Genomic DNA, 20,024 nt, shown 5'->3' with positions numbered 1-20,024 from the left:
AATTGATTCATTATGAAGTGAATGTGCAGAAATGAGATTTTTGTATTTCTCTAAAACTCAACTTGCTCATTGTATCCATTTGTATTTGGTGCTTATCAAAGCATAAATTTCAAAAAATTAAAAGCATGACTCAAATATAAAATCAACAAATGTCAAAGACTGAATTAATAACTGAAGAAACTAGAGGGATAGTAAAGCTAATTGCAAAATGCACAGGACAAGCAGAAATATGATAATAACTGGAAAAAATACTGGAATAAGTTCATTACACTAAAATTTAAAATCTTGGGTTTTACTCTTTTCTATCAGAAAAAAACTATTTCTATCTCTATAGTGTAAAATTAATTTGAAATGTTATTGAACAAAAATTATTTGAATTTCTGTCAGCTTTCTACAAATTAACAATTTCTTTTTCAGAATTATAATAAATAATAGAAAATAGTAAGTTGAAAATTTTAATTTGAAAATATTAATTCCTTAATTAATAGAAAATAGTAAGTTGAAACAAAGCTATATACCCTTAAAGAATCAACATTTTGTGTGTTTTCAACTTTGGGATTTTCCCTTTTAATGTGCTGATGTAATTAATCATATTTTCTCTCAAACTGAGAAGCACAGGGTGATTCTTCTGAATTATAATTCCAATAAGGCAGTACAATTATAATATCAATTATTTTGGCAATTATTTCATGCAAAATTGTGAACCAGCATTGATTTAAAAAAATTTTTAAAGTGCATTCAGAAGTCTTTAAATAAAATGGTTAATGAAACTAACTGCTTAATGAATTTTAAATACAAAAGTTATGACTATATTACATAATATAAATCATAATTTATAAAAATATAAATGCCAAACACTATCATTCAATTATAAACCAATAAAACATTTAGAAAAACAAAATATTAAATCAAAGACTCTAAAAGTGCAAAAAGTTTAATTACCCATAAGAAATAACATTATTCAATTTTAAATTAAAAAAAAAAAATCTGTGAATACTCATATGGTTTAGTGACAGGTTACTTTTGTGTAAATTGTTCCAGATGCTAAAAGAGACTTTTTGACTTTAGATTAGTTAGAATAGTGTGACCTCTAATTCCAATTTGAGTATTGTGGAGGTTTAAAAGAGATGCTTTCTAAATGAAGGCACCATTGTTTCATGCAAGGTTCTGAAGTGGTATAACTACTCTCTAGGAATGTCTCAAGATGTAATGATATAAGATGTAAATGATATGAATTCCACTCCCTACCCTTCAACTCTGGCTACTTTAAAGGTTTTCTTCCTAATATAGTAGTTCCCCCTTGTCCTCAGGGGATGTATTCCAAGACTCCTAGTAGATGCCTAAAATTGTGAATAGAAAAGAACCTGATGGCTGTCAATCAGAACACATTTCTGTTCATGTCTTCTGCACACAAATTTCATGTCTTTTCCAACTTAACTATGCACTTATCACACAATGCAGTAATAACTTTAATAACTTTCACAATTTGAAGTGAGACAGCAAAATGAGCACAAATTTCCTTTTCCTTCCCACTTTCATGGATGGAAGATTCCTTTTTAATGCAGATCTTAGCAACTTTAGCATATAATTTTTGCCTTTGTTTTTTTAAGTCAAGAACTTCTACCTTTTCACTTAAAGGATGCACTTTATGGCTCCTCTTTGGCATATCCAAATAGCCAGCATCACTACTCTTGCATGTTGGAGCCATTATTAAGTAAAATAAGGGTTACTGGAACACAAGCACTGTGATAAGTCTTCCGTGTTTAAATAAACCCTATGCCATCTCCACTATATGGTGCCCACCCTAGTCGGATATGGAGTACTCTTTGAGGCTGCCTCCAATTAGAATTCCAGGCCAAGAGTGAAGAAAAGTTGTTTCTCTCCATACATAAGAGGTATTTGAGCATTTTTATCATGCAGCTTACTGTCCAACCCACCCTTCTCCCCACCTGGGTTGGAAGCAGGGCAGGGGCCTTTCTGTAAACTCACTTATGACTCACTTACCTGTTCTACGCACTTTCAGGATTCGTTTCATATCTATGATTTTTTTTCACTGCATTTAAACAATACCATCTTTAGAAATTATGAATCAGGATTCCAGCTAGTCAGTTTCTGCTGATTTGTGGGAGCAAACCAGATATATTCCAAAATATAATGCTAGAAACTTGGGGTGGCCATTTTTTATATGTGCACAGAGAAACAGAATGGATTGTGAGCAGAGTTAAGGTAGTATTTGGCCCCAAAGAGGCAAAGACAAAGAAAAGCATCCTTGGTTCCTGATGACGTTCACATTCATGGTTCAGCTGCACCTTAGGTCCATTATCTGTGCAGCAGGTTTTTCAAATGAGGCACAAAGATAAGGAACAATATAATAGATTCCAAGGAATAATTCCCTCCTCCTACCCAATGCCTCATAAGCTAAAGTGGGGTGCTAGACTGCCTGTGCATAATTTGCTAAGGGATAACAAGATGGCTCTGTCAGCATGGTCATGTACCCCAGCTAGTGTGAGAGGGGAAACTTGGAGAACAAAGGTTTTTGTGTGAAGTTTAAATGGTCTTCTCTCCCCCTCCTCATGGAACTAGCAGGATTCTTCAAGCCAATGAGTGGGGCTTCATGAGGACTCTGAGGAGATTTTGATATCTGTATCCTGGAAATTAACGGAAATGGACAGTAGTGTTTACTTAAGTCTGAAAAGTCTAAAGCCAAGAGATATAAAAGGAATCCACTGCGACACTGGAAGTAGGCTGCACTTTCATTCAAATTGGTTCCCAGAAAAAAAAGTTAAAAATAAAAAGAGACCCTCTCCTCTCCTAACCCTGCAAAAGTGAGTTGACTTGGGGTTATCTGAAAACAGAAACTCTTAAACAACTACCTCAGTGGGTTATATACATGAAAAAATAGTGTGTTACCGGGTGCCCAGAAGGCATTGCCAAGGTCAAAGAAACTGCATTGCAGATCTTTAGCGAGCCGCTCTGAAGGAGCAACAAAAGTGTCCAACCAAGAGTTAGCAATGATCTGCAGTCCAGAGAGCACCAAAGCCACATTTCATCAGCTCCTTTGCATAACCCAGCTCCTTACTCTGGTCCTTCTTTCCTTAGTCTGACTTTGGAGAAGCCAGAGCTGTGGCTGCTATGGTGCAGGAGGAGGCAGAGTTACAAAATTCTTAAGAAACCAGGCACATCCCCACTCCACCTTGGGCCTCCATTCTGGGAATGGGGAAAGCTTGACACTGAATAAGAGTTCAGATATTCTGTTTCTTTAGTGAACTCAAGCTTGGGTATTATTGGACTAGCTGGTATGTTTAATGCCAAAACATTACCTAAGAATGAATACACCAACTATGGACGTTATCTATAACTTTATCTTTAACAGTGAGAAATAATACATTCATTTTCTTTTCACATTATCACTGATGGAGGTATCATAATCATATTAACATCTCTGCAGGGTAGATGTTATCTCAGTAGGAATTATTTTCTTCCCTCTGTAATTAAGGAAACTGAGGCTCACAGTTTGAGTAAGTTTTCTTAGGTCCCACAACCGACACTTAGAAGAACAAGGCTATGAAGCATGCATGTTTCAGCACAAGCTTCCTACGTGTTGCATGGAACCTTTGTTGGTCAAGGACCAGCAAAGAACTTGAGAATATGAAGTGGGCAATGTTTTACCTAATTTGGGGAAATAAGGAGTATCCACGCAAGGGGAATGGTTCATGAAGTAGACTTTCCAGGATGAATAGGTTTTTAGCAAACAGAAATAAGATGAAAAGAATTCTAGGACAGAAGTGACTAAACTAAGAAACTGAGGCTGGTTGGGGTGCGGTCTACAAATTGTGGTAGTTTAATTTGGATACATATAAGGTCTAGAAAGGGTTAGGGAAAGATAAGTCTGGAAACACTGCGGGGCAATAGAATGGTAATTCTTTAACATTACTTGTTACCTTACTCCCTCTTCGGCAACTGCCTCTTATTCTTTGAGAAAAAATGAAGATATCCTTTTCATATAATTTGGAAAGTAGAGATTATGTGCTAGAATCTCACTTGGTATGGGGAAAACTGCAAGAAGTTTTTAAAGAGGTGGACCTAGTTTCAAATCCATTATTCTTTTAAGAACATACTACTTCTGAAACTCAATTTCCTTGTCTGTAGAGTAGGAAAATTACCCCATAGTACCACAATGGGAGATAAATAAGATGAATATGATACAGATATATAAAATAACTGTATGACCTTAAGCAAATTACAAATGTCATGTCTCTGTCCCTCAGTTTGCCCATCCCATTGTGTTGTCAATGACATATCAGTGAAGTACAACACAGGGAAATTTTCTTTTTTTTCTTTAAGGCAAAGCAATGTAGTCTTATAAAAGCTCAGTAGATGTCTAGCTTAATTTTGTGTGTGTCCAAGATTAAGCCTTTCATTTTAGTTACATAAAAAGGTCCCTTTAAGTGAGGGTAAGAGAACATTTAAACTGAAAGTTATATATACTAGGCCTGAAAATTTTTAATGGCCTTATTTAAAATGAATAGAAAGGTACTTAAGGAAGGTAGCAGTTGTAGGCTTTCTTAGGAAATCAATACTCATAAAATTCAAGGTTGGAAATGAGAATTAAAAACCACAGTGAGTTTATTTTAAAACACGTAGTCTGTCATCTTTATTTTCCCTTTGGATTACATAGTGTTTATACCCTGAGGTCTATTTATGTTGCTGCAACTCTCACTGACTTTGAAGCAAACTTTGTATGGTGCCAGAATCAGAGCATGAGGATTTAGAGATCATGTAGTCCAACCCTCTCATTTAAAAAGAATAAATTAAGGTAAGAGAGGAAAGTGGCCTTGATATCTTTGTTTTCTCTGAGATGTGAAAATCTCCTGTTGTTCTTAGCCACTAGGCTAAGTTCAGTGGCAGCAAGAGTCATCCTACTTCATCGCCTCCCATGGCCCCTGCTCTTCCCCTTAACCTGGACAGTGCCTGGCCCTTGGAAGACGCTCCACTCATAGTTCTGGAAAAAAGCACTAATCTCTGAGCAAAATATTTTACTGTCATCAGAAACTCTCTGACATTCCTGGTATGGCCTAGGAGACTAATCATTGGAAATAAATAAATGATACATTTCTGCTGTTCTTCTCCCAAATATATGCCTCATGGAGTTGTCTATAGGAGAAACCGTTCCACAGCAAATCAACACCTGCAATTCAAATGATTCTGCTCTTGCTGGGTGTGATGGCTCATGCCTATAATCCCAGCACTTTGGGAGGCTAGGATAGAGGATTGCTTGGGGTCAGGAATTTGAAACCATCCTGGTCAATAGCAAGACCCTGTCTCTACAAAATATTAAAAATTTAGCCAGGCACGGTGGTGCCCACGTGTAGTCCCAGCTCCTCAGGTGGCTGACACATGAGGATTGCTTGGGGGATTGCTTGAGCCTGGGAGGTCAAGGCTGCAGTGAGCTGTGATTACACCACTGCACTCCAGGCTGGGTGACAGGGTGAACCCCTTTCTCAAAGACAAACACACAAGAACATGGATTCTACTCTTGTAACTTCAAACCAACAAAAATAAGGATTCTCCTCTTATAATTTCTCACCGGTAGATTCATGTAAAAACACTATTTCCTCTGTCCAGGGCATCCTAATACACTCAGCTGCTCTCATTCAATTGTCAAGCACACAGATTTGTTATCAAAGTTTAGTACTGGTTGGTCAGAGGACTGCCTATTTCTTCTGGGTATCTCTTCAAGGTTCCAGAAAACAAATTTCATTTATGCTTACAAGTCTGACTGTCCCAAACAAAGCTACTGTATGTACAAAAATCTGTGTATTTCTTTTGGTGTGATTCAGATGCAAGCAGAAATTAATTTTATTCATATTGTTATCTTTATGTGGATTGGGGAAGGATTCATAGACAATGAAACAGGAAAAGATTAAGTCAAACGAAACAACATAGTGGGTTTGTGATTTTGGAGGCTTTTGTCTGAAGAGGAGATAGCTGAAGTTTGACATAGGCTTCCTATAAGTGACAAGTAGAAGAGACAGCCTTTTTCCCTTTTTACCGGGGCAAGCACAATAGTAATTAGATTTAAAAGACACCAATAGACCTTTTAATTAGGGCCAGAGAACTCTCTGGTGTTTCTCAAATGAGAGACACCTCCATGGAATCCCTTTCATCTGTTTTCAAATTCTTTTTACCAAGACCAAGACTACCGAATTTATGTATGATCTACAGCTGTGGTTTACAAACTGAATTCAGGTGGCCAGGCACAGACCCCACCCCACGCCCTCCGCTACCCTCCCCCCACACACACCCCACACAAATGCGCGCACACACATGCACACCAGGTCCCTCGACCCGCCACCACACACACACACACAAACACACCGCCCCCCACCCCACCCCTCACCCTAACCCCCATCCTACCCCCTCATCGCCCACCACTCCCAAAGACCCACACCCCATACACACACCGCCCTACCACCCCCACCTCCACTTACTTTCCCCCGACCGCCTACAGCTGTGAAGTCCAGGACCACGGCGGAATAATTTAAATTTTCGAGGGTAAGCACAGCGCCATCTGTCGGACATCACGCCAATGACTCTTTCTAAGTTGGAAGCCAACTGTTAACTTTATGCTTGGAACTGCTATGGACTCCTTTTGGCCTGAGGTCACAGTGAAAAATGTGCTGAGACCTTAGAGAGCCACGAACAAAGAAAATTCAGAAACCTCTGATCTCTGCTTAAGAGTTAAGAGACGTCAGAATCATCGCACTGACAAAAGGTTAGGAAAAAAATTCCAAGCATTTGTTTATTTCCTACAGACTTCCCCATTTTATTTTTGGCTGCCTAGGCAGAAACAAACTCCATGATCAGGAGCCGAGCTCGGCTAGTTATCATTTTATTGCCATTTTACTGGTTATGAACTCTTTCTAGGTTATCTTCAAATCTATATAAGTAGATAGATGATATGTATCTGTATGTATGTGGATAAAGAGATTTTTTCCCCTAGGCATGTCTGCATCTGGGCGCGGTGGCTCATGCCTGTAATTCCAGCACTTTGGGAGGTCAAGGCGGGCGAATCACAAGGTCAGGAAATCGAGACCATCCTGGCTAACACGGTAAAAACTCGTCTTTACTAAAAATACAAAAAATTAGCTGGGCGTGTCCCAGATACTCGGGAGACTGAGGCAGGAGAATCTCTTGCACCCGGGAAGCTGTGGTTGCAGTGAGTCGAGATTGCACCTCTGCACTCCAGCCTGGGCGACAGAGCAACGCTCCGTCTAAAAAAAAAAAAAAAATTAAAAAGTAAAAGATGTGGGTTTCATGTTGCAAAATGTGCTAGGACAGGAGCTGTGGAGTTCTCAAATTCTAATTGAGGGCTGTCATGGGGAAAGGTGCTGATACAAAAATCAATCTCATCCTAGGTGACCTCTGTCAACTTCATAAACTCTTTGATGACTTATTAGTCCATTTATAAAACAAAGAGAATAATACAGATGTTTTTGAGGTTCGTGTTTATAAAATATTTTAAGAAGCTCAGATGAAAGGTGTGACTCACAGGAAATGCCAAATATGAAATAAATCATCCTTCTGAGTCACAACTAATACCTTTCAATGTGATAGAAACTTGATATTTGAAAACTCCCTTGATGAGATTCCTTTTTTCATCAGCTGTACCTTTCCTGTGAGATGTTTTCATATTTCTTTCCTCTTTACTTTGCTTTCAAATTTATATACATTTATAACTTGAAGGGGACCATTGAACAATTACTTAAGGGACACCGACACAAATGTAATTATTTCCCCCAGGTAAAGGCCGTGTGTGTGTGTTTAAACATAATTATGCTTTCCCTTTTGATTTTTGTCAGTCAAGGAAATAGATGTTACTAAAATGTCTGATTGTTGTATCTCATCAGCTACCAACAAAAACTTCCATTAGACTCCGAGAGGCTTTCTGTTTTAGAATGTTTTCTAGGCAATATGTGGTAATTCAATAAGATCAAAGTAAATGTCTACACCTCGATTCACACAAGCCTTTACATTAATATATTTTCGAAACTTGCCCATGCTAAAGTAACATTTATCTACTACGCCCTTTTTGAGGGAAATTTAAATTAGAGGGAGGACCTTACACACTACCTTTTCCATAAATAACACTTTTCTTGTTTATTAAGAAGTAAATAAAATATCTTCAATTCTAGCACACAGAGATAAGCACCATTGAAATGTTGGTGTGCTTTGGTCTAGTGTTTTGTCTATGTATATTTTAATATTATACACTTTTTTTGGTTTCATTCATTTCATTTTGTGTTACAGTTTCTTTTTTTTATTAGTATACTTTAAGTTCTGGGGTACATGTGCAGAATGTGCAGGTTTGTTACATAGGTATACATGTGCCATGGTGGTTTGCTGCACCCATCAACCCGTCATCTACATTAGGCATTTCTCCTAATGCTATCCCTCCCCTAGCCCCATAGCCCCCGACAGGCCCTGGTATGTGATGTTCCCCTCCCTGTGTCCATATGTTCTCATTGTTCAACTCCCACTTATGAGTGAGAACGTGTGGTATTTCGTTTTCTGTTCCTGCGTTAGTTTGCTGAGAATGATGGTTTCCAGCTTCATCCACATCCCTGCAAAGGACATGAACTCATCCTTTTTTATGGCTGCACAGTATTTCATGGTATATATGTGCCACATTTATTTTCATCCAGTCTATCATTGATGGGCATTTGAGTTGTTTCCAAGTCTTTGCTATTGTGAATAGTGCTGCAGTAAACATATGTGTGCATGTGTCTTTACAGTAGAATGATTTATAATCCTTTGGGTATATACCCAGTAATGGGATTGCTGGGACAAATGGTATTTCTAGTTCTAGTTCCTGGAGGAATCACCACACTGTCTTCCACAATGGTTGAACTAATTTACACTCCCACCAACAATACTAAAGCATTCCTATTTCTCCACATCCTCTTCAGCATCTATTGATTCCTGAATTTTTAGTGATTGCCATTCTGACTGGCATGAGATGATATCTCAATGTGGTTTTGATTTGCGTTTCTCTGTTGACCAGTGATGATGAGCTTTTTCTCATGTCTGTTGACTGCATAAATGTCTTCTTTTGAAAAAATTATCTGTTCACATCCTTCATGTTACAGTTTCTTTTGGTAATTTTGATTACCATTCAATCCAATTAAGTCAGTCATATAATATTTAACATTTTTTTGTGTGTTTAAAAAATGGCAATTTAAGATTATTTTAGCTACTGTAAGTAAATTGAAATTGTGAAGTGTAGATTTAAAATATATTATTTTTGAAATTTTCATCTGAAATGTTACATAATTTTATGTTTATTGAGTCACTCTGTAATTAATTCTAAAACTTATGCTATGAGTTGTTCATACTGCATACTGTTAAATCTTAAAATTGATTTGGGGAAGAAAAATTTCATCAGTTGTTTTAATTTAAGTAAGTATGCATGTGCTTTGCCACTGAATAATTGTGCTAACTCTGGTCAGGCACAGTTGCTCATGCCTGTAATCCCACCACTTGGAAGGCTGAGGCAGGTGGATTATCTGAGGTCAGGAATTTGAGACCAGCCTGGCCAAAATGGTGAAACCCCATTTCTACTAAAAATACAAAAATTAGCTGGGTATCTTGGTGCATGCCTGTAATCCCAGCTACTCAGGAGGCTGAGGCAGGAGAATCGCTTGAACCTGGGAGGCAGAGGTTGCAGTGAGCTGCGATAGCACCACAGCACTTCAGATGGGGAGACAGAGTGAGACTCCATCTCAAAAAAAAGAAGAAAAAAACAATTGTGCTAACTCTTACCAAGCAAGCCCTTGGAATCCCACTCAATTCACGGAGCCATCTCAGTCTTCTGGGACAGGTAGTAATTTACCCATTCTCAACCACTTAGAAATATTGTAAGCCCCTTTAACTTACTGAATCATAACAGACATTCATTCCATTGTTTATACATAGAATTACTAAATATTAATTCATGGGTAGTCCTAGATAAAATTTATGAAATTAGATTGTCTTCTGCTCAAAGCTGTTTCTGCTTTGAGTATTCTTTATTTTCTTCCTACCCAAGTAATCAAAATCTGATAATGCCCACTGCATACCTTAGGAATCTCTCTCCCATGCCCCACTTAGCTTCTCTTTCCTGGCAAGGCTTATACTTTGGACTTTTCTGAACACTGCTCCTTACCCCACACACATCAGCCAATGTTGAGTCTTCTGGTGGCTGAGGGTCTTGTTGGATGACAGCATTGCTAATCTTGCCATTGCATTTCCCTAAAGTGCAAATAATTGATAAACGATTCATGAATCATGCCTCCCAGATTGTGTATTCATTTAATTAACGGAAGGCTTCGAAGGTCTAATTCCTAAGAGGGACTGAGCAATAATGAAACTAGATTGAAGTATTTTGAAGGGTACTGAGGAAAGAAAGCTACTCCCTTGTGATAACTAGGTTTCCAATATAGCTGTTTTCAGTCTGATTCTCAGAGGCTGACTTGGACATAAGAACATTTGAGCAGGAGACATGCTAAGGAAGTACTCCCAGGACAAATCAGTAGGGGCTTAAGGGAAGCAGAACAAGGAAGCAGAAATAGCTAAGCAAGGACTGATTTCAGGTCAACTCCCTTTCTCAGCCTGATCCTGCAGGGAGCTGTGCAAAGGAAATGACATTTCTGAATTTGACCTGCCTTGGGGAAAGGGAGTCATTGTCCACAGTCTTGTGCTGGCCATAACTCCTTGGCACTTCCTGCTCTGAGTATGGCCAAAGAGGCTGCAGTAAACCAAGGACAGTCTCCTGAAGATCACAGCTGTGAGCTGTTAGAAGTACAACATACAAAAGCTGGGGATGGGCACAGGAATCATAAGGAGTATCCATAGGGATATGGATGAAGCACCACCTGTATATACTGCAATGGCATGAACGTAACAGGGGAACACCATCTGTATACCCTGCAATGGCATAGACTTGAAAGGGAACAGAGTGGATGAACAATGTCCATGCAGCTACTACTTGGGCAGTGGGTCTTTCTTCCTGAAGGTAATTACAGCACCAGTTCAAGATATAGAATAATACAAATACCCCAGAAGTCTTTCTTGTACCCTCTTCCTGTCAACAGACCCCTTGAAGAGGTAACCAGTACTCTGATTACACTTAGTTTTGCTTGCTTTGTAGCTTTATGTAAATGAATCATATGCTATGTACTCTTGTCTGTCTTGTATATTTGATTTATTGAGAGATGCATCCACATTGTAGCATCTAGAGGTTGTTCATTCTTTTTCATTGCTCTGGAGTATTCAATTATATGACTGTTTTACAATGTATTTTGCTACTGATGGGCATTTGGGCTGTTTCCAATTTGGGGCTATTATGAGTAATGCTGTTATAAATTACTTTTAAGTGTATTTTGAGTCACAAATGTTTGTACTTCTGGAAGAAATGTGTAAATACCTGAGAGTAGAGTGGATTGCATTGACTACACATATGTTAAGTTTTAGTATAATAGATATTGCCGTAAGTTCTCCTTATAACTAAGTCACTAAAGTGATCGTAGCATTTTAACTCCCACTAGCAGTATATGAGAATTTCAGTTACTCCACATTCTCTACAATACTTGGGAGCCTCATTCTGTAAATTTTAGTCATTCTACACGCATAGTTTGTTTTTTAAACTGTCAGTAAATTGAAAGCCCACGATTAAGAATTTTTTAGAAACTTCCCTTGAAATTAGCAACCTCATTTTGAGAAACGCCAATATTGATGAATAACTATTCTCACCACATGGATAAGTGCTAAATATTATTATTCATTTACTCAACTGATAAACTTGTTTTCGTTATTTTTAATCATTTGGTTCGGAATCAACAAGATGTCTCTTATATTGTATATTGCTAGAAATTAAGGATTATGTCTGTTTGAACTTGCTTTATACAGAGCAAAGTTTAATGGTACATAACACATAAACTACTTAATATGTGTCTTTAAATAACATTTTAGGTTGGCTAGTCTTTAGCCTAGAACTTTCCAGCTCCAATTTAAAATGCAGGCACTCCAGCAAAAGTATGTGGGAATATTTTGACATCTCTGTGCACGTACATAATAGGGAATGAGTCATTTTAGCGTCAACTGAAAAAAAAACTACATTGTAGGTACATATGACTATTTTTAAAACTTGTAGTTTTCTATACAGTGAAACCTGATTGCAGGTGACAGAGAGGTGGCTGTCTGTCCATGCACGGACTGTAATTAGAGAAAGCTTTGAGCATTGTGCCTGTCCTCCGACATCATTGTCACTATATATCATTTTACTAGTATGATTTTATCTTTTTAAGTGTTTTAGGAGTCTGCAGTATACAGTTAATTATGTTTTTAACTTAGGTAGCCATGCTGAAGAATCAAGGCCATTGTAGGAGGTTCCAGTAATCTAAAAAAATTAGGCTTTTATTAGATGGCAAACTTGTTCAACCATGTGATTTGTACGTTAATTTTTCTCCTTATAACGAAAAAATGTCTTACAAAATGAAAGGTAAATATTGCCTCAAAAAATTGTGGATACCTGTATGAAGTATCTGCCCTCAATCCTTATCAGCTAACACCTGCTTTATCAATTAATGCCTTATCAGAGATTTGTAGAATTAGCTACAGCATAATCATTAAGACGTGGTGGTTGAAAGAAAGAAAAGCAAAGATTATAGTGGAGAGCTGCCTGAAGGGAAAGAAGATCTGCTCAAAAATTACAGAAAACAACACAAATTTTAAAAATAATCAATTTTTAACAATTTTTCCAAAGCCTGGCTCTCCTCATTTTAGGATGAGCACAAACCATATGACTTCTATCTGGAGTCACTGTGAGATCAATGGTCTGGTAACATCTGTTGATTTCCAGTATCAAGTTCGTAGAAGCACATAGTGAGTAAAAGAGAAAGAATCTTGGCAATCTTGTAGTTTTTGTTCTTTCATCCAAATGGGAGAACTGGAGCTCAGCAAAGAGTCAAGAACAACCTCAATGTCACACGAGAAGTTTTTCATCCTCTGTTTCCATCATTTTCTCCAAACACTCTCTCCTCCCTCCTCCTTCAACAGTTGCTGTTGGTGTTTTCCATTAACAGAAAACTCAGAATTCTCTCTGCCATGGGCCATTGTGTTTTTCGATGTTTGTGTCCTTGTTTATGCAGTCTCTCTACTTACAGGCAACTGTGTCAGGCAGTGGGGAACAACTAAAATGTTCATGCTGCCATCTGGGAATCACTTCCTTGTGGGGGTCACTCACATAAACAGAGAACACTTGCTGTAACGTACAATGTAATCAATTCATGAAAGTTATGAAACAAAACATGCTCTAGCTCTCCTTTTCTGCCTGTTGGAATTACAGAAATTCCATTGAAATGCATTGAAATGATAGCAAATACTTTAGTAGACAATTCCATAATATACTCTGATTTTAAAAGATGAACTCAGACCAGAAATTTTGAGTGATTCTTGGAAGGTAAAGGGCAGATAGAATCACCTTGCTGGAGAAGTCAGAAGAAGGACAACTGCAAAATAAAGGCTGTAGCAGGAGCATGTGCCACATCATCACAGCAGTTTTCTTTTTTCTTTTTCTTTTTTTAAATTTTGACCTCTGAACTTTTTATTGGCCTCCTGCTCCCCAAAGGGTAGCCTGCGTCTGCTGGCTTAATGTCTCAGAACTTTGGTGCCATTGGTCTCAGACAGCACTTTGCTGTCCACTATCCAGCAGGTGGTGGTCTTTTGGATGGTTTATATGGAGTTGTTGCTGTCCAGGGCATCGCCAAGATTGAAGTCCTCAACATGTTCCTGCAGGCGGTGGTAGGTGGTGATCTCAGCCTTCAGCTTGACCTTGATATTCAGCAGGGTCTCATACTCCTGGGCCTGGCGCTGTCCCTCTGCCTGGGTCTGTGTCAGCTCTGACTCTGGGTGCAGCAGGATCCCGTTGAGCTGCTCCACCTGCAGGGCGCAGTGGGCCTCCACCTCCCTCAGGCTGTTCTCCAAGCTGGTCTTCATATTTCTCATGGAGTCCAGGTCGATCTTCAAGGACTGGACTGTATGTCTCAGCTCCATGAGTGTCATCTCAGCAACTCCAACCTCGGCGGACTGTGTGGTGACCACTGTGGTGCTCTCCTCAATCTGCTGAGACCAGTACATGTCTAGCTCCTCTCAATTCTTTTGAGCCAGCTCGTCATATTGGGCCCAAATGTCTGCCATGATCTTGGCAAAGTTCTGAGATTTGGGGTCAACCCAGAGCTGGCAATCCGGGCTTGTAGGCCTTTTACTTCATCTTTGTGGCTCTTCTTCATGAAGAGCAGCTCCTCCTTGAGAACCTCCATCTCTGTCTCCAGCTGCAGCCGAGTGACATTGGTATCATTAATGACCTTTCGGAACCCATGGATGTTGCTCTCCACAGGCTGGCCCATGGCCAGCTCTGTCTCATACTTGACTCTAAAGTCATCAGCAGCAAGACCAGCATTGCCAATCTATAGAATGATGCGGGCGTTGTCCACAGTATTTGCAAAGATCTGAGCCCTCAGGTCCTCGATGGTCTTGAAGTAATGGCCCCAGTCTCTGACCTGGGGTCCCTTGTTCTCCAGGTGCTCCCGGATTTTGCTCTCCAGCTTCTGATTCTCAGTCTCCAGGCTCCTCACTCTGTCCAGGTAGGAGGCCAGGCAGTCGTTCAGGATTTGCAAGGTCTCCTTCTTGTTCTGGATGCCTCCCATTCCTGCCAGACCCCCGGCCATCCCCACAGCCAGGCCCCTGACCCCCATGCTGCTCCGGAAGCTAGCGGAGCGCGTCACAGAGATGCGTGAACCAGAGCCCCTGGTGTCTGCATAGATGCTGGCCATGCTGCCGACCACTGGTCATGCTGCCGACCAGCTGGACAGAGCTCTGGGGCCAGTAGTTGATGGAGAAGGTGGAGCGAGTGGTAAAGTTCATGCTGTCCAGGGAGGAGAGCGAGAGGACAGGACTCAGGCGTTGCCGATGACCCATCATAGCAGTTTTCTAAGGAAGCTACAGAGAAACATCAAGTTCAGATCAAAGCAAGAGCCGGAAGGGCCCCTGGACCAGGTATCAGAGCAATAAATTAAAGACTTAATATGAAGCATATGGGCCCCACCCCCTATCCTCAATAAGCAGCTGTTGACCCCAGCAGTGTTTACTCCAGAATGAAGCCTAGAGGGATGTTTGATATGCAGTGAGTTTTCCTAGGAGAGTCCCTTGTAGGAGGCTGGGGCTGAAGATAAAAGCAGATCCTGAGCCAACTAGGGACCTTCACATCCACATTAAGGTGTCGGAAAGGAAGGAGAGTCACTGATTCCCTTTGTCCACAGGACACATTTGAGAGAGGGGCACTCTGAAGTAGGAATTCAGACACAGGATGCTCCCAGTGTGGACAGTATACGAGGTAATATACAACACACAGACGGGATGGGGATCCCCAAGACCCTAAATAAAAGTCATTTGTACATCGTGGAGATTTCTGAGTCTGGCTTCCTCTCAAACATCCAAGGCAAGTTTCTATATTCGGAACTTATATTCAGTGACAATAAAAGAGGCTCTCATTTGATCTGATGAAATGCAATATAGACATTATCTAACAATTGTTTGATAAAGATAATTATAAATATAGATAGCAATCCCAAACCACAAACTTACTGAAGAAATTTAGGATAAAGGCAATTCATTCAAAATATTTAAAAGATCCAAAGAGTTTCTGAGTAGCATGAATAGAAAAAACACTATCCACATTTAAACACACCCTAATATAATTTCAGAATACCAAAGATAAATGTGAAATCCAAAAAGTTTTTCAAGAGAAAAAAATCAGATTGCTAATGATAGGGTTCCCATGTTGAAAGTGAAGAAATAACATTGAAGTTGTGGGGCAAAAAATTAACCTAGAGTTCTTTTATACTTGCTTTTATAAATTTTAATTTTTTTAATTTTCATGGGTATACAGTAGGTGTATATATTTATGAGGTACATAAGATATTTTGATACAGGCATGCAATGCATAATAATCACCTAGAAGTAAGTGGGATATCTATCACCTTAAACATTTATCCTTCCTTTGTATTAGAAACAATCCAATTATAACTTTTAGTTATTTTAAATGTATAATGAATTGTTGACTGTAGCCACCCTGGTATGCTATCAAATACTGTATCTTATTTATTCTATATATTTTTGAACCGACTAACCAGCCCTATTCCCTCTCTCCAGAACCATACTTCCCAGCTTCTTGTAACCATCATTCTGCTGTCTATTGCCATAAGTTCAATTGTTTTAATTTTTAGCTCCCGCAAATAATGGAGAACATACAAAGCTTATCTTTCTGTGCTTAGCTTATTCACTTAATTAACATAATGACTTCCAGTTCCATCCATGCTTTTGCAAATAACAAAATTTCATTCTTTTTCATTGCTGAATGGTACCCCAGAAAATCTGTACCACATTTTCTTTATCCATTGGCTTGTTGATGGACACTTAGGTTGCTTCTAAATCTTGACTATTATGAATAGTGCTACAATAAACATGAGAGAACCGATATCTGTTCAATTTACTGATTTCCTTTCTTTTGGGTATACCCTAAGCAGTGGAATTACTGGATCATATGGTAGCTCCATTTTTTCGTTTTTTGAGGAACCTTCATGCTGTTCTTCATAGTGGCTGAACTAATTTACATTCCCACCAACGAGATACAATGGTTCCTTTTTCTCTACATCCTCAGTAGGATTTGTTATTGTCTGTTTCTTAGAAAAAAAAAACATTTTAACTGGGTGACATACATCTCATTGTTGTTTATTTAATTTAATTAATTTATTTATTGAGACAGAGCCTTGTCCTGTTGCCCAAGCTGAAGTGCAGTGGTGCAATCTCAGCTCACTACAACATCCACCTCCCGGGTTCAAGAGATTCTCCTGCCTCAGCTTCCTGAGTTGCTGGGATTACAAGTGCCTGCAACAATGCCCGGCTAATTTTGGTATTTTTAGTGGAGACAGGATTTCACCATGTTGGACAGGCTGGCCTCAAACTCCTGACCTCAGGTGATCCACCCACCTCGGCCTCCAAAAGTGCTGGGATTACAGGCATGAGCCACCACACCCAGCCCAACATCTTATTGTAGTTTAGTATGCACATCTCTGATGTTCAATGATGTTGAGTGCCTTTCCATATACCTGTTTGCCATTTATATATCTTCTTTTGAGAATTCTGTATTCAGCTCATTTGCCCACTTTTAAATTGGATTATTAGATTTTTTTTCCTTTAGAGTCGTCTGAGCTCCCTATACATTTTGGTTACTAATCCCTTGTCATAAGAATAGTTTGCAAATATATTCTGCCATTTTGTGGGTTGTCTTTTTACTTTGTTGATTGTTTCCTTTGCATTGAAGAATAGTTTTAACTTGATGTGATCCCATTTGTCCATTTTTGCTTTAGTTGCCTGTGGTTGTCAGATATTACTCAAGAAATCTTTGTCCACTCCAATGTCCTGAAAGATGTCTTCAATGTTTTATTTTAATGGTTTCACAGTTTGGGTGCTTGATTTAAATCTTTAATCCATTTTTATTTGATTTTTGTATGTGGCAAGAGATAGGGGTCTAGCTTTGTTCTTCTGCATATGAATATTCCATTTATCTAGCACCGTTTATTGAAGAAACCCTTTTCCTCAATGTATGTTATTGGCACCTTTGTTGAAAATGAGTTTACTGTAGATATGTATATTTGTTTCTGGGTTCTCAATTTGGTTCCATTGGTCCTGTCTATTTTATGCCAGTACCATCCATGCTGTTTTGGTTACTATAGCTTTAAAGTATAATTTAAAAAAGTGGGTTATTGTCCCCCTTTTTTTTTTTTTTTTTTTTTTTTTTTTTTTTTTTTTGCTCAGGATGGCTTTGGCTATTCTGAGTCTTTGGTGATTGCATATAAATTTTGGGATAGTTTTTCTATTTCCACAAAGAATGTCATTGATATTTAGATACAAACTGCACTGAATCTATAGATTGCTTTAGGGAGTATGGACATTTTAACAATATTGATTCTTCCAATCCATGAACATGAAATAATTTTGCATTATTTCATGCCCTCTTTATTTTAATTCATTAGTGTTTTATAGTTTTCATTGTAAATATTTCACTTCTTTGGTTAGGTTTATTCCCAGGTATTTAATTTTTTGATTTCTTTTTCAGATTGTTTACTGTTGGCTTATAGAAACACTACTAATTTTTATATGTTAATTTTGTGTTCTGCAGCCTTTCTAAAGTGGAGTCTTTAGATTTTTACAAATATAAGATCATGTCATCTGTTAATAAGAATAATTTGATTTCCTGTTTTTCAATTTGGAGGCACTTTATTTTTTTCTTGTCTGATTTCTCCAGCTTGTGCCTCCAGTACTATGTTGAATAACAGTGGTGAAGGTGGACATCATGGTCATGTTACCAATCTTAGAGGAAAGCCTTTCAGTTTTTCTCCATTCAGTATGATACTAGCTGTGGGTATGTCATATATAGCTTTTGTTGCATTGAGGTATGTGTCTTCTGTACCCAGTTTTTGAGTGTTTTTTTAATCATAAAGGGATGCTGAATTTTATCAAATGCATTTTCAGCCTAAATTGCATTGATCTTAAGGCTTTTGTCCTTCATTCTGCTCATATGATGTATCATATCAATGATTTCTGTATGTTGACATCTTTGTATCCCTGGGAAAAATCTCACTGGGTCATGATGAATGATCTTTTTAATGTGTTATTAAATTCAGTTTGCTAGTATTTTGTTAAGCATTTTTACATCAATGCTCAGGGATATTGACCTGTGATTGTGTTTATTTGATGTGTCTGTCTAGTTTTGATTTCTGGGTAATAACACTTGCCTCATAGAATGAGTTTGGAAGTATTTCCTCCTCTATCTTTCAGAATAGTTTGAATAGCATTGGTATTAGTCCTTCTTCAATTGTTTGGTAAAATTTAGCAGTAAAGCCATGCAGGGGATGGGGGGATGGTGACTGACTTTTCCTTGCTGGGAGACTTTTTATTACAGCATTAATCTTGTTACTTACTATTGTTTTTTTCAGGTTTTGAACTTCTTCAATCTTAGTATGTTGGATGTGTCTAGGAATTTATCTATTTTTTTTCTAGGTTTTCCAATTAATTGGCATATAGTTGCTTGTAGTGGTCTCTAATGATCCTTTGATTTTTCATGCTGTTTGTTGTCATGTCTCCTTTTTCATCTCTGAGTTTATTGATTTGAGTCTTCTCTCTTTTTTTGTTAGTAAGTCTGGCTAAGTGTGTTGGTTTTATCTTTTCAAAAAACCAAATTTTTTATTTATTAATCTTTTATTTTTTGTTTCAAATTCATTTATTTATTTCCGCTCTGATATGTTTTTTTCTTTTCTTGTACTAATTTTGGATTTAGTTTGCTCTTGATTTTCTAGTAAGGTTGATCATGTAAAGATTTTCTACTTTTTTGATGTAGGTGCTTATTGCTACAAACTTTCCCCTTAGTACTGCTTTTGCTATATACCATCGGTTTTGGTACATTGTGTTTCAATTTTCATTTGTTTCAAGAAATTCTTCAACTTCCTTCTTAATTTCTTCATTGACCATTGGTTATTGAGGAGCGTATTATTTAATTTCCATGTGTTTGTAAAGTCCCAAAGTTTCTGTGGTTATCAATTTCTAGTTTTACTCCATTGTGATCAGAGAAAATACTTGATATTATTCCAGGTTATTTAAAAAAATTTATTAGACTTGTTTTGTGGCCCAATATGTGGTCTGATCTTGAGAATGATTCAGGTGCTAAGCAGAAGAATATATATTCTGTAGTTATTGGATGAAACATTTTGTAAATACCTGTTAGGGCCATTTGGTCCATATAGTGCAGAGTAAGTCCAAAGTTTCTTGGTTGCTTTTCTGTTTAGATGATCTGTCCAATACTATAGTGGGTGTCGAAGTCTCCAGCTATTATTGTATTAGCGTCCATCTCTCTCTTTAACTCTAATGAT

General features: G+C 38.2%; 1 pseudogene; it reads right to left on the bottom strand.

Moving 5' to 3' along the window:
* Nucleotides 1-13,686: 13,686 nt before the first annotated feature.
* Nucleotides 13,687-15,015, bottom strand: LOC116561231 (annotated as a pseudogene).
* Between the last annotated feature and the right edge of the window lie 5,009 nt (nt 15,016-20,024).

The sequence above is a fragment of the Sapajus apella genome, unplaced genomic scaffold (genome assembly GCF_009761245.1).
Source record: "Sapajus apella isolate SASKATOON/1434 unplaced genomic scaffold, GSC_monkey_1.0 scaffold28, whole genome shotgun sequence".
NCBI classification, from domain to species: Eukaryota; Metazoa; Chordata; class Mammalia; order Primates; family Cebidae; genus Sapajus; species Sapajus apella.
This window is presented reverse-complemented; position numbering and strand designations above follow the sequence as displayed.